General features: G+C 34.2%; 1 protein-coding gene across 6 annotated transcripts in view; it reads right to left on the reverse strand.

Moving 5' to 3' along the window:
* sano (CABIT domain-containing protein serrano) overlaps nt 1-12123 on the reverse strand; it is a 144661-nt gene that overhangs the window by 124494 nt on the left and 8044 nt on the right. For 2 of the 6 annotated variants that reach the window (XR_016270454.1, XM_089471065.1), the window contains exons 1-2: nt 7244-7575; nt 5504-5721 (exon numbers count right to left, since the gene is read on the reverse strand). The exons of 1 other annotated variant lie outside the window; for it this stretch is intronic. The gene's annotated coding sequence lies outside the window, so the exon portion shown is untranslated. Of the gene's footprint in view, nt 1-5503; nt 5722-7243; nt 7580-12123 lie in introns of those variants that run through there. 3 more of the 6 variants (XM_089471067.1, XM_089471068.1, XM_089471069.1) reach the window with 3 other exon arrangements.

Consider the following 12123-nt stretch of genomic DNA (forward strand, 5'->3'; position numbering starts at 1 on the left):
TTTTTATTTCAGTTAGAAAATTTTCCCTTCATAAATTCATTATTAATTATAAATAACATAAAAGCTGTATAAATAAAAATATTTTTTTTTTTTTCAAAAAAAAAAAGGGGGGGGGGCTCTGCATCAAATATAAATGCCTTTTAAAGCCTTTAATTAAATACTACTCACAGACTTTACATAGCATTTAAGTGCGACTAAATCAAAGATAAATAAACTCTCCAATGCATCAAAGCAAAAAAGAAAATAGGTAATGCAATTTCCAGCTTTTTTATAATCATCATTAAAGTTAAAAGCTCATTAAACAGCTTTAAAGTGCTTTTAAGGCTGTTTGACGATTAAGGCTGTATTGTAAAGTATACAAATAAAATAAAACTTAAGAATTCTCACTTTTATTACATTTCAATTACAATTTAGGTGAATCTAAGCTAACAGAAAGCTCTCTACTTTTACTTAAACCATTTCATTATGCATCAAGTTATAGTCGTATTCCTTTTACTAATCCCACTTCTAGTTGAATTCTTCACGCAACTCTTCCATGGCACCTCTCGGCTCATAAATTAATGATGAACCTGTGCGGCAAGAGCGAAACCCAAATGTAAATTGAATTTTAAAAGGCAATTTAACGTGCGCGTTCTGTGGCCATAATTAAAAATTAACTTCAATTTAACACTCACAACACACACTCACACACACACATGAAACTTCAATTTGTAATTTACGCAATTTTCCAGCAACAAAGTTTTAATTTCATATGGTATTTTTTTTTCACTGTTTCATTTTAATTAACCCAACAATAACTCAAATGATTTATGACCATTTTGGAGAGTTTTGCAATTGGAAAAGTAAATGGAATCCAATGGCATGTAACAAAAATTGAATGCAAATCTGCTTGTTGATTTATATTCGTTTTAATTGCATTCAAATTAATGCAGAATTAATTAACAGACAGGAAAATAAAAAAAGAGATGTGAGATTGAAAATAAAGAGCAAAATTGAAAGATACTCCAATTGATGCCATAATTCAATGTAAATGCCACGCCCACACACAATTCAATTGAACGTCAGTCAATTGGAAAATTCACCGCATGACGCCCAATTGTTAAATAAGCTTTTTTCGTTCAATTAAACGCAAATAACTGTGGCTGCCCAGCCGGACCGCGTGCTGGGCAGCTGGCAAGCATTTGAATATGAATTGGGAAAAGGCAAGAGCAACAAGGCTACAGCTAACTACATAAATGACTGCTCAGTGTCTTATGGACAAAGACAAAGAGAAAAGTGAAGTTGGGCTTTCGTTGAGTCTTTGTGAAGCGCATAGAGAGGCGCGAATAAGCGGAAAAAATAAAATGCGAGGCAACTGCTTTTAAGGTAGAATTTAGGTTGGAGCTCTTTTCATTAAGGTAAGCTTTCGCTGAGTGTTTGTGAAGCGCATAGAGAGGCGCGAATAAGTCAAAATAATAATAAGAGAGGCAGCTGCACAATGAGTGAAGTCTTAGAGACAGTTCTTCCAATAAGAAAGGCAGAACGAGCTAAAACAGTGTATATTAGAGGTACGAAGAACCGGAGAGGCTGACACTGAGAGTCGCAAATAAAGAGACATTAGAGAGATTCAACAATTTAGATACAAATTATGCGTAAAATTTTTAAATTAGCTTCATTTAATGCTAGAACTCTTAATATTATTATTATCAATTCACTGATTAATGTCATTATTATTAACATTATCATTGATTATGGCTACATTGAGTATGGTTGCATATACATACTACTAAAATGCAATTTACAACGCACACTTTCATCTATTGACATGCTAAAAACAGAGAACTCTAGAGTTATATGTAGTAGAGCAAATGTGAAAAGATAAAGAAGTTTGGCAAAGGGTCTGTGACTTTGTCGAAAAGGCATTGCGGCGGAACAAGTGGCAGCTGCACAAAAGAGCAAAGACAAAGGACTATAGAAGATAGAGAACATAACAAGAGTCCAGCTTGAAGTCTGATGCGGGCTGAAGTCCAGTTGAAGGGTGAAATACAGTCCAACAGAAAAGATGATGTTCTTCAGTCAGAAAAACAGAAAATGGAAAATGAAGTTGAAGTCCTCGGTTAGAGCGCCATTTGTCGAAGCAGCATATCATTATTATCATTATCAATTATCATTATTTTATTGTACTTGTCCACACTATTAGAGCACCTATTTCAGCACTTCTAACACCCATGACAGCTATCTCTATTTAGCAACCTCAGCATATATTTAATTGACAATCAATTTAAATAGAATTACAATCTGTACAACTTAATTAACTGTACTGAATCTGGTTAAACTAACATGTATTATTATTTATACTAGCTCCTGGTAATTTCCCATGTAAATACAATAAAATATGCTTAATTTGCCAAACCTCTCTGCAATAAATTATATACAAAAAATAAAAAATAAAATAAAAGAGAAAAAAATATTTAAACGCTTTGCTAGACAACAATGCAACTATCAATAAAAACACATAGTATTATATATAGATACATATATATCTTCATTATCATTTCTGGCAAATCAAAATGTTATTTTTGTCAAGTTTTTCAATTAACATAAATTAGAAATAAATTTGCATAATTTTACGAAAATATTTTCGCACGCATTTACTAGCAACAGCTTTGGTCCAACGAAATTTTTGCATAAAATTATTATGAACATTTTGTGATTAATTCGCTGTCCATTTAATTGCCACACACACACACACATACGCCTATATATGTATACACAACATTTTCATTGCGTAGCAAAAATAAATTCAAAAAATTAGAAATGCAAAAATTGAGTCGTTTTATGTTTTGAATTTCAAAACCTCAATAATCTAGCATATGACAACGTTGTAAACAAGACTGCGTAATACTCGTTCAAGGGAGAAATCTATAAATCGGGATAGTTTGAAATTCAGCTTAAGAAAATTGATCAAATTATCCTAAATAAAAATCAGTATGGAATAAAATATATATGAAAATTTATAGCAAATCTTAAGAGTCAAGCTCTAAAGACATGCGATATACGATTCATATCTAAGGACGATAAACATTTTAAGCAACTATATTGAAGCGATATGAGTTATCGATTATTCAAAACAAACTCTAGCTATTCACAGGTCCTATATAACAAAATTGGACTCTAAAACACCTATAGGTACTGAGATCTACGTGTTAATATAGAAGGACACTGGAACATTGCTAGAACGACTTCGCTGTTGACTATGATATAGAATGCATACTTTTTAGGGAGTCTTCCAAGCCAACTTCTGCCTACTAAATAATAAAACAATTAAACATCAAAGTTCCATTTTCAATAAATTCTATATTTTTCAGATTTTCCTTGAATGGATTGTAATTAACTGAAAAATCCACCTGTAAAGCAGTTCTGCTGAGAAGCAACTCCCAAGAATTAATGATCCCAACTATAATACTATTCATGTTTTAAGTGCTTCTCTTTTCTTCAAGGGACAAATATGATTTAATACCAAATGATACAACATGCCAAATTTAACTGGACATTTGAAAGGCAGTTGGCATGATAGGGGTAACGACGCGTCGTTGAAATATCTCAAAGAGTAACCGCAATAGCAGTTGAAATACTCGGTGTTCATGCACATAGAAGTAGAAGCCACAGTCAAGCGGACAGGCAGCGAAACCAACAGACACAAAGATGCACCGCAATGCACACATTCCCATTCGCATTCCCCACCAGCATATGCCCTACCAAAAGCTAATACACTCCCTTTACAACTTCATGAACCGGTATGAAAACGAGACGCGCACATTTTATGCAAATTTTTTGAATGCTTGTTAACATTTATTGCCCGCCGGCTGTTTGGTGGGCGTGTGGGCGTGTGGGCGTGGTAGAGCAAATGCATGGCGCGGGTCTTGGCACACACACACGTGCAAATATTCATAAACCAGAAAACCGAAAATCTGAAAACCCTCCACACACACACAGCCCCCAAAACCCAGAAACGCAGCCTAGCAAAAGATTTTTAATTAAAATGTTGTTGACTACGAAATGGCAGCATTTAAGCAGCTTTAGGGGGGCGGCTATTGTTATGCAGATTCACCAAAAAGGGGGCCAGCAGCGGGCTGAGGCGTGGTCATAAATATAAACATAAACAATAACTACTGATATGCAGATAAAATTTTGATTTCGTTGAATCGTTGAATGGCTCGCGTCGAGCGCAAAACTCAAATATTTTGTTTTGTTTTGTTTTGTTTTGCTTTTTCCCCTCTCTCTGTTTTAATTGATTTGTTTTAATAATTCACAGCACGTACCGTTAGTTTAGCACTATTTAGCCAGTGCTATGTAGCACGTTAATGTGTGCGAATCATTGGCAGCAATTGGCTATCTATCTATGTGTGCCGCTGGGCACACGCGGCGTATGCGCATTTAGCATTTTGTATAATTCAAATGCTTTTGATTTAATTGAAAGTTTTTGAATTTGACGCATTCAAGCCTCAGTTGCAAATTCAGCCTCAGCTGCTTAACAATTTAATTTAATTAGTTTGGCTCTTGTGCCTTTGCCATTGCTTCACATTAGTCAGTCCCAGAGGCCCAGAAACAATTGACGTAATTGGCCAAAAATGTTGGCATTTGAGTAATTAATGTACTTATTACAAAATAGCCTAAATGTAGAAGGCTTTTGTTAAGGGATAATTCAATTAAGGCATTGTAATGCCAAGTGTAATCGGAATTAAAGGTTGAGTATGAAATGGGTGGAGGAAAATGATTTGCTTATCGCATTGCTAATATTCTTAATATTAATAAAATTTTTAGTCATATATGTTAATTACTGATATAAATTCTATTGTATAATAAATAAATTCTATAAATTTTCTTAAAATTTTTATGTAATCTCTTTAATGTTAATATTTTTACGAAATCTCTGAAAATTTCTTATTTTTTTATTTATTTTATTTTTTTTTTATTTATTATTATTTATTTATTTATTTTTTTTTTTTTTTTTTATTATTATTATTTTTTTTTAGATATTTATAAATTATCTGTGTACTAAACTATTACAGTCAAATAGAAATTACTTTGATTTATATAAAATAAAATAATAAATATAAATATTTTATATTATATATATTTATTTAATTTATTTTTATATATTCATATATACTTATAAGGAATTAACTATACTTTTATTTCATTTCAGTTACTTTTTCAGTCAATATAAAAACTCTCAGAAATTCCCTAAATTTTTGCACTTGTTCGCACTTTGACAATTCAAATAAATTTCATAGACTGCAAAGCTTTCAATTAATGATTCACTACGAAATGCAATTAGATCGAGCACAAACATTGCAAATTGCATTTTTTTTTTTTTTACTATTCGCCCGAGTCAGACGCCCTTCTTTGCTGACCCAAGACAAACTGCCCCAAAGCCTCCTCACTCCCTGCATTATGTTAAACTAGATCGAGCTGTTCGAGCGTTCCACCCAGCACGACTAAATCAAATGTTGTTGCTCACCTTTTGATTAATGAAAATCCGCTTTTGCTCTGGCTGACACCTGTCCAATGTCTTGTTGGAATTTTGTTGAATTTTTTTATTTTGATTTTGATTTCGATTTTGATTGTGTTTATCTGTTTTACGCTTTTTTTTTCTCTTATTAATTTATTATATTTTGTTGTATTTTGTTTTTCTGGCTCTGCTTTTTTTCGTGCCTTTAGCGGCTGTGCCCTCAGCGGCTGTCATAAATAACAATTAATAATGCAAAAAAGTTCCACAAATCAAATGACACAAAGTAACGAATTGTAAATGAAAATTTTTATACATTTTTACTGCAAAACTTGCAGTTTTTATTTAATTTTCATATAATTTTTTTCATATAAATTTTTTAAGCACAGTTCAAACGGTTCACAACAAAAACAAACAAATGAAATTATGAAATTCCTTATTCAAACAAAAACAAAAGGGAAATGCCCAAAACAAATAAAAGAAGCTAAATGCATAAAAACAGCCAAACAAAAGAGATGCCAACACGATTGTTGGAATAACTCTATATATATATAAATATATATATGCAATCTATATAGCTAGGGACTTTATGCACTACAGATTTATGATGCAAATATGCAAAAAGCTAGCCGAAACCGAGAAAAAAAACTAGCCATAAAAGAGCTGCCGGCCAGCGGCTGCATTTGGGGGTCTGGCCACTAAAACTGTCTCAAGTTAATCGCTTTTATTTATTTTCGCCACAGCCAAGCGCTAAAAAATCAAATAAAAAAAAGCTCAAGTGCAACCGGTTTTTCCACACACACACAAGCACACGCATACACATACACACACACTCGCACCCATACATGTGTCTGTAGAAATTTTGCGCGCCTTTTAGCTATTTTCTTTTGCTTTTATTTGTTTTACTTTTTTTTTCAACTGTTGCAGAATTTATGAAAAACTCATAAAAAACTAAAAAAAAAAACAAAAGCGAATTTCGCATTTTATTTTTTTTTCGCTGCCCTTTTTAGTGTGTATGTGTGCGTGTGTGTGTGTGTATGTGTTGCAGTTGCAAGCAGCCAGCAACAGATAGACACAACACCAGGTTTCATGTCTAGCCAGGTAGCTGTTGCTGTTTGCTGTTGCTGCTAGCTTTGTTGCCTCTGCCTCTTGGCCAGGTTAACACGCCAAGCTGGCGACGTCATAAAGTCAGCTGCGCTTCGTCTTCTTCCTAGCAACATCTCTTTAGTTGCTTGGGCTCTTGCCACTGCCGCTGCTGTTGCTGTTGCTGTTGCTGCTGTTGCCTCTGTTGCTTTTGTTGTGACTTGTGGAACGCTTTGTTGTTGGCTGCCGCTGCTGCTGCTGCTACTCGGTTGACAGTGCAGCAAAGGCTGATGCGAGGCAGCTTTCAAGGCTGTTTAGAAGGCAGCACAGCACCGCACACATACTCACACACACACATGCACACACTCAAGTACTTATACACTTGCAGTTTTGTTTTTGTCAAGCACGAGCTGCCCTTTTGTTTAAGTTTAATGCAATATACAAATATATATACACGCATATGTAGACATATATATGTATACACATATAGGTATATATACATATATAGGCTGCTTTAATATATATATTTATATATTCTTATATTTTTTCATTTTAATTGCTAAAAACTGGTTTCTGCTGTGTTTGTTGGGGGGGTTTGGGCGCTGCGCTTTTGCTGCTTAATTAGCAAGTTTTTCTGTTGTTGTTGTTGTTTTTTGCAACAAAATTTACCGTTTTGCTATTAATGTTTATATTTGTCTTCGATTTGTTTTTACTTTTATTTTGAATTTCTTTTCTTTTATTTTGTTAATATTTTCTTGTTATCTCTTTTTTAGCAATTTGGTTGTATTTCTTGTTTGTTTATTTAGCTGTTGTTCAGTTGTACGCGACGCGTAGACTCGTCAAAAAATCGGGAGTCTCAGAGCTCAACTCGTGTTGCACCCAAACGCAGCGTCGTGTTCGTTGTTGTCGTTTTGGCTGGCAAAGCTCAACTGAAACCAAGCTGGCCAAAAGAGTTCGAGCCGATGCCGCTGCTGCCAATGCCGCTGTCGCTGCCAACGCCAACGCAAAAGCCAAAGCAGTTAACTGGTTTGTTTTTTCTTGTTCTGCTATTCGCGTTGTTGTCGGCCCGAAGCCAAAGTCGACCGAGTCGGTTTTTTAACTCGTCTCATCTGTCTCTCTCTCGTTCCAGCACTCTCTCTCTCTCCTTCTCTCTCTCTCTTTCTGTTTGCTTCCGTTTGCCAAAAAATATTTGTACTTAACAGAAAGAGCAGCAGCAGCAGCAGCTGTTCAAAATAGTAGTAGATGTGCGCCTCACACAAAAAGGTAGCAGAAACTGCAGCAAAGCAACAGTAATTAGCCCATACGCGCTCTCTTTGCATTCGTATGCGCTCCCACACTCTCACACGCTCTCATGCTCGCGCGCTCTCTTTAACGGAAGTAAAACAGAGTGCAACAGCAGCAGCAGCAACAACAACAACAGCCGGTTTGTGTTTGTTGTTTACTATTTGTGGCTCTCCCACGCTCTCACTGTTATACAACTGTTATACGGCAAAGAAAAACAGCTGTTTGCTGCCGCTCGCTGGACGCTTGGCCGTACGCTTCAAGCAAATTGAGTTGTACTTTGGGGTTGGCTCTGGGTGACTGGGTTGAATTGGGCTCGTTTTGTGGGTGGTTGCCATGGCGTATTATTGTGATAAATAAGCAAACAAATATAAATAAACAGCTTCAAGTGTTCGCCGCAAATTGACTCAAATTTTTACTTTTACTTCAACGAAAAATAAGAAAAGCAAATGAATTGCAATGCAATCGACCGCAATGAGATAATTTTTCATTCAATGTAACCGTTAATTATAACACTTAACGCAACAAGAAATTTCGTAAAACTGTTATAACACAATTGTACTGAAAGCTCAGCAATTAGCTATTTATACAATAACGTTTGATTGTGGGATTATATATGAAATGTGATAAATAGTTAAATGGGTATTTAAAGTTTTTTTTTTATTTTTTTATTGTGTTATATCAATAGTTTTGATATATAATATCATTCTTGTAAATAATAAAGTAAAATTTATTTATTTACTTAATTTATAATTTTTGTATTTGATTTGAAGGTTAGTTTACTGTTAAGCTGACTCAGCTTTATAGTGCAATAGATATCGCTTGGCATACATTTCATAAAGTTCAGAGTTCAAATCCGAAAAACGTGAGTTCAGGGTATTTCTCTGTCAATATGTCAATGTTAAATTAAAATTGTTTGCATTTTGTTTATGTTTATGTCCAAATAAAATATTAATAAAAAATATTTAAAATGATATATATATAGATATAGATATAGATATAGATATAGATATAGATATAGATATAGATATAGATATAGATATAGATATAGATATAGATATAGATATAATATAGATATAGATATAGATATAGATTAGATATCTATATCTATTCGATATAGATATAGATATAGATATAGATTAGATATAGATATAGATATAGATATAGATATAGTATAGATATAGATATAGATATAGATATAGATCTAGATATAGATATAGATATAGATATAGATTAGATATAGATATCTATATAGATATAGATATAGATATAGATATAGATATAGATATAGATATAGATATAGATATAGATATAGATATAGATATCTCTATATATCGATATAGATATAGATATAGATATAGATATAGATATAGATATTAGATATAGATATAGATATAGATATAGATATAGATATGATATAGATATAGATATAGATATAGATATAGATATAGATATAGATATAGATATAGATATAGATATAGATATAGATATAGATATAGATTCTAGATATAGATATAGATATAGATATAGATATAGATATATAGATATAGATATAGATATAGTCTCGCTCTCGCTTCGCTCTGCTCTCGCTCTCGCTCTCGTCTCTCGCTCTCGCTATCGCTCTCGCTCTTTCGCTCTGCTCTCGCTTCGCTCTCGCTCTCGCTCTCGCTCTGCTCTCGCTCTCGCTCTCGCTTCGCTATCGTCTCTCGCTCTCGTCTCGCTCTCGCTCTCGCTCTCGCTCTCGATCTCGCTCTCGCTCTCGCTCTCGATCTAGCTTTATCGCTCTAGCTCTCGCTCTAGATCTGATTTGATATCGATTCGCTATCTCGCTCCCTCTCTCATATTATTTGCACCAATTCTTTGCACTAAATACGGATTAGCACATTTATTTTATTACATAATTGTTATGCTACTCTATTCCCCATTTCAGCTCCCCTCCCCTCCTCCCTCCGTCGGCCGCACGCTGTGCTTGGCTTACAATTGTGAATTTCATAACTTTATTAATACATTTGTCCATTGTCTGCTTTATCGAGTCGCATTCAGGCGCGACAAAAGACACAAAAACCAAAAATACCCAGCCCAACCCATAAAATCCCAAAAGTGGGGAGAGGTGCGAAGGTCTGGGGCTACCGGTGTTCAGTCAACTTGCGGTTGCTGCTATTGCTGTTGTTGCTGTTGTTGACCCCTCCATGCAACAACAGTCAAAACTAAAGAAATTCCAATTAATGAAAATACAATAACAAAACAGCAAAACAAAAGAAGGGCGTGTAAATTGGTTTAGGGTAGAAGTTCAGGTGAGATTTTTATTATTATTTTTTATTGTTTGCACTTGCCCAAAAAAACGGCACGTGCTTTATTTAACTTGAAATCTGTTGAGATATACCCTTTATAAAGGTTCTGCAATTGTGAATAAAAATAAGAAAACTTTTTTTATAGCTACCAGGTTATATGCCCTACTATGGTATATTTAATATTTATTATAAATTAGTAAGAAAAAGTCCAGTTTCTGTGATAGCATCAAGATAAAACATTTGAATAAAATAATGGAAAAAATTTATAAATTATACACAATTAAACCAGAATAAAAATCTGATTAGGACAATTATATTATATTATTCTTACCAGAAATACTCGAGATAGTTTAAAAAGAACTTTCTTATAACTTATAGCTATAGAATAAATACCTTTTAACTACTAAAATATCTTTCCTAAAATACTGAAAGTAGGTCAAAATTCCCAGTTAAGCTGTTTAAGACTAGAATTTTACGCAATAAAGAGAATTCGCAGGAAACAATCCATGGAAGAGATTTCTTTGATCTTAATAATAAAGGGAACAAATGGTCGGTAATTTCAAAGCTAATCTCCCCAACTAAATGTTAATCTAAATTGTATAATTAATTTTTCAACACTAGTATAGCAAGAAGCACAGAAGGAGATCTCTAACTCGCATAGATACGATCAATAGCTATATGAATTTTTGCTCTTCAAACTTAATAACTGAATACATTCGTCTAGCTTATCTGCCAAGCTCAACTATTAATCTAAACGAGTTCTGTAGAAAAAATTGATTTCTACAAGGGTCAAGTTGGGCATAGAAATATCCAAAGCATAGAAGAGGACCGTCATCAATTATAAAACTATCATTGAAAGGATCTTAATGCTCTATAATATTCATAAACGATTATTATGTAAGCTATATATTATATATTTATATATATTTATATTTTTAGAATATCAAAGAAATACTTTACATTTAAATTTTTATTTAGAAGCCCATTCAAGCCAACTTCTAGTTTATTTATCTCCATGTATGTGAAAGTGTGTTAGCATCTTCGGCTTTTTCAACCTCAGCATTCCATTTTGATAATTACCTCATTTGGCTGATGGCCATGCTGACTTTTCACTGCAGTCAACCAATTTGGGTCATTAGCAAGTGTTTTGTCATACACCATTGTTATTGGCTTTTATTATGGCAACCGCCCACCTGCCAGCCAACCACCAATTCCCATTGCCCACTGTGCCGCATCCCGCTGGCGTTAGTCGAAAAAGAAAAAAAAAAATAGTTGGCCAAAGTGTGGAAAATTTAATTAACAGCTAAATGAAATACAATTTGTGTGGCTAAAGCCACCGCAAGCAACGTGGCTAAAACAACAGCTACAGCACCAGCAATGCCAAAGAGAATCAGTTAGAACCAATTTACAAATCAGCCACACCCCCTTTGAGCCGCCTACTCATCAACAGTCAGCACCACTTTGCACGCCTTTTGCACCACGGTGGGGCAACGCAACGGCCCAAGCCACCCGCAACGCGCTGTCCAGTTGTTTCAAGTGGTTGTTGGCCTTTTTATGGCTGTGGTTGTTATTGCTGTTGTTGTTGCTGGTGGTGGTGCGTCGGAAGTTGTCGCCGGCAGTCAACAAACCATAACGCACCAGAGAGCAACGGTACTTTCAAGAACTGCAGAACATTTAACGCGGCGTTTGACTGTCAGCAAAATTGTTGTTGTAGTTTTTGTTGTTGTTGTTGCGGCTGCCGTTTGCATATTAATATATTTAGTGAATTTTTTTTTAATTGTTGAGAGCTCAACAAATTAACCAAAAAGCTATGCATAAGCAAGTCACAGAGAAAGAGCTCTCTCTCTCTCTCTCCCTAGTCGAAGCTGATCGACGATAAGTTACCTCAAATGGAATGCAAAACTATTTTATATAGATAGAAAAAAAAAACTTTTTTTTTTTTTAATTTAACATAGCAACAATTATAAAATTTTTTGC

Source organism: Drosophila arizonae, chromosome 5, assembly GCF_054131065.1.
Source record: "Drosophila arizonae isolate 15081-1271.41 chromosome 5, UAZ_ARI_1.0, whole genome shotgun sequence".
Taxonomy (NCBI): Eukaryota; Metazoa; Arthropoda; class Insecta; order Diptera; family Drosophilidae; genus Drosophila; species Drosophila arizonae.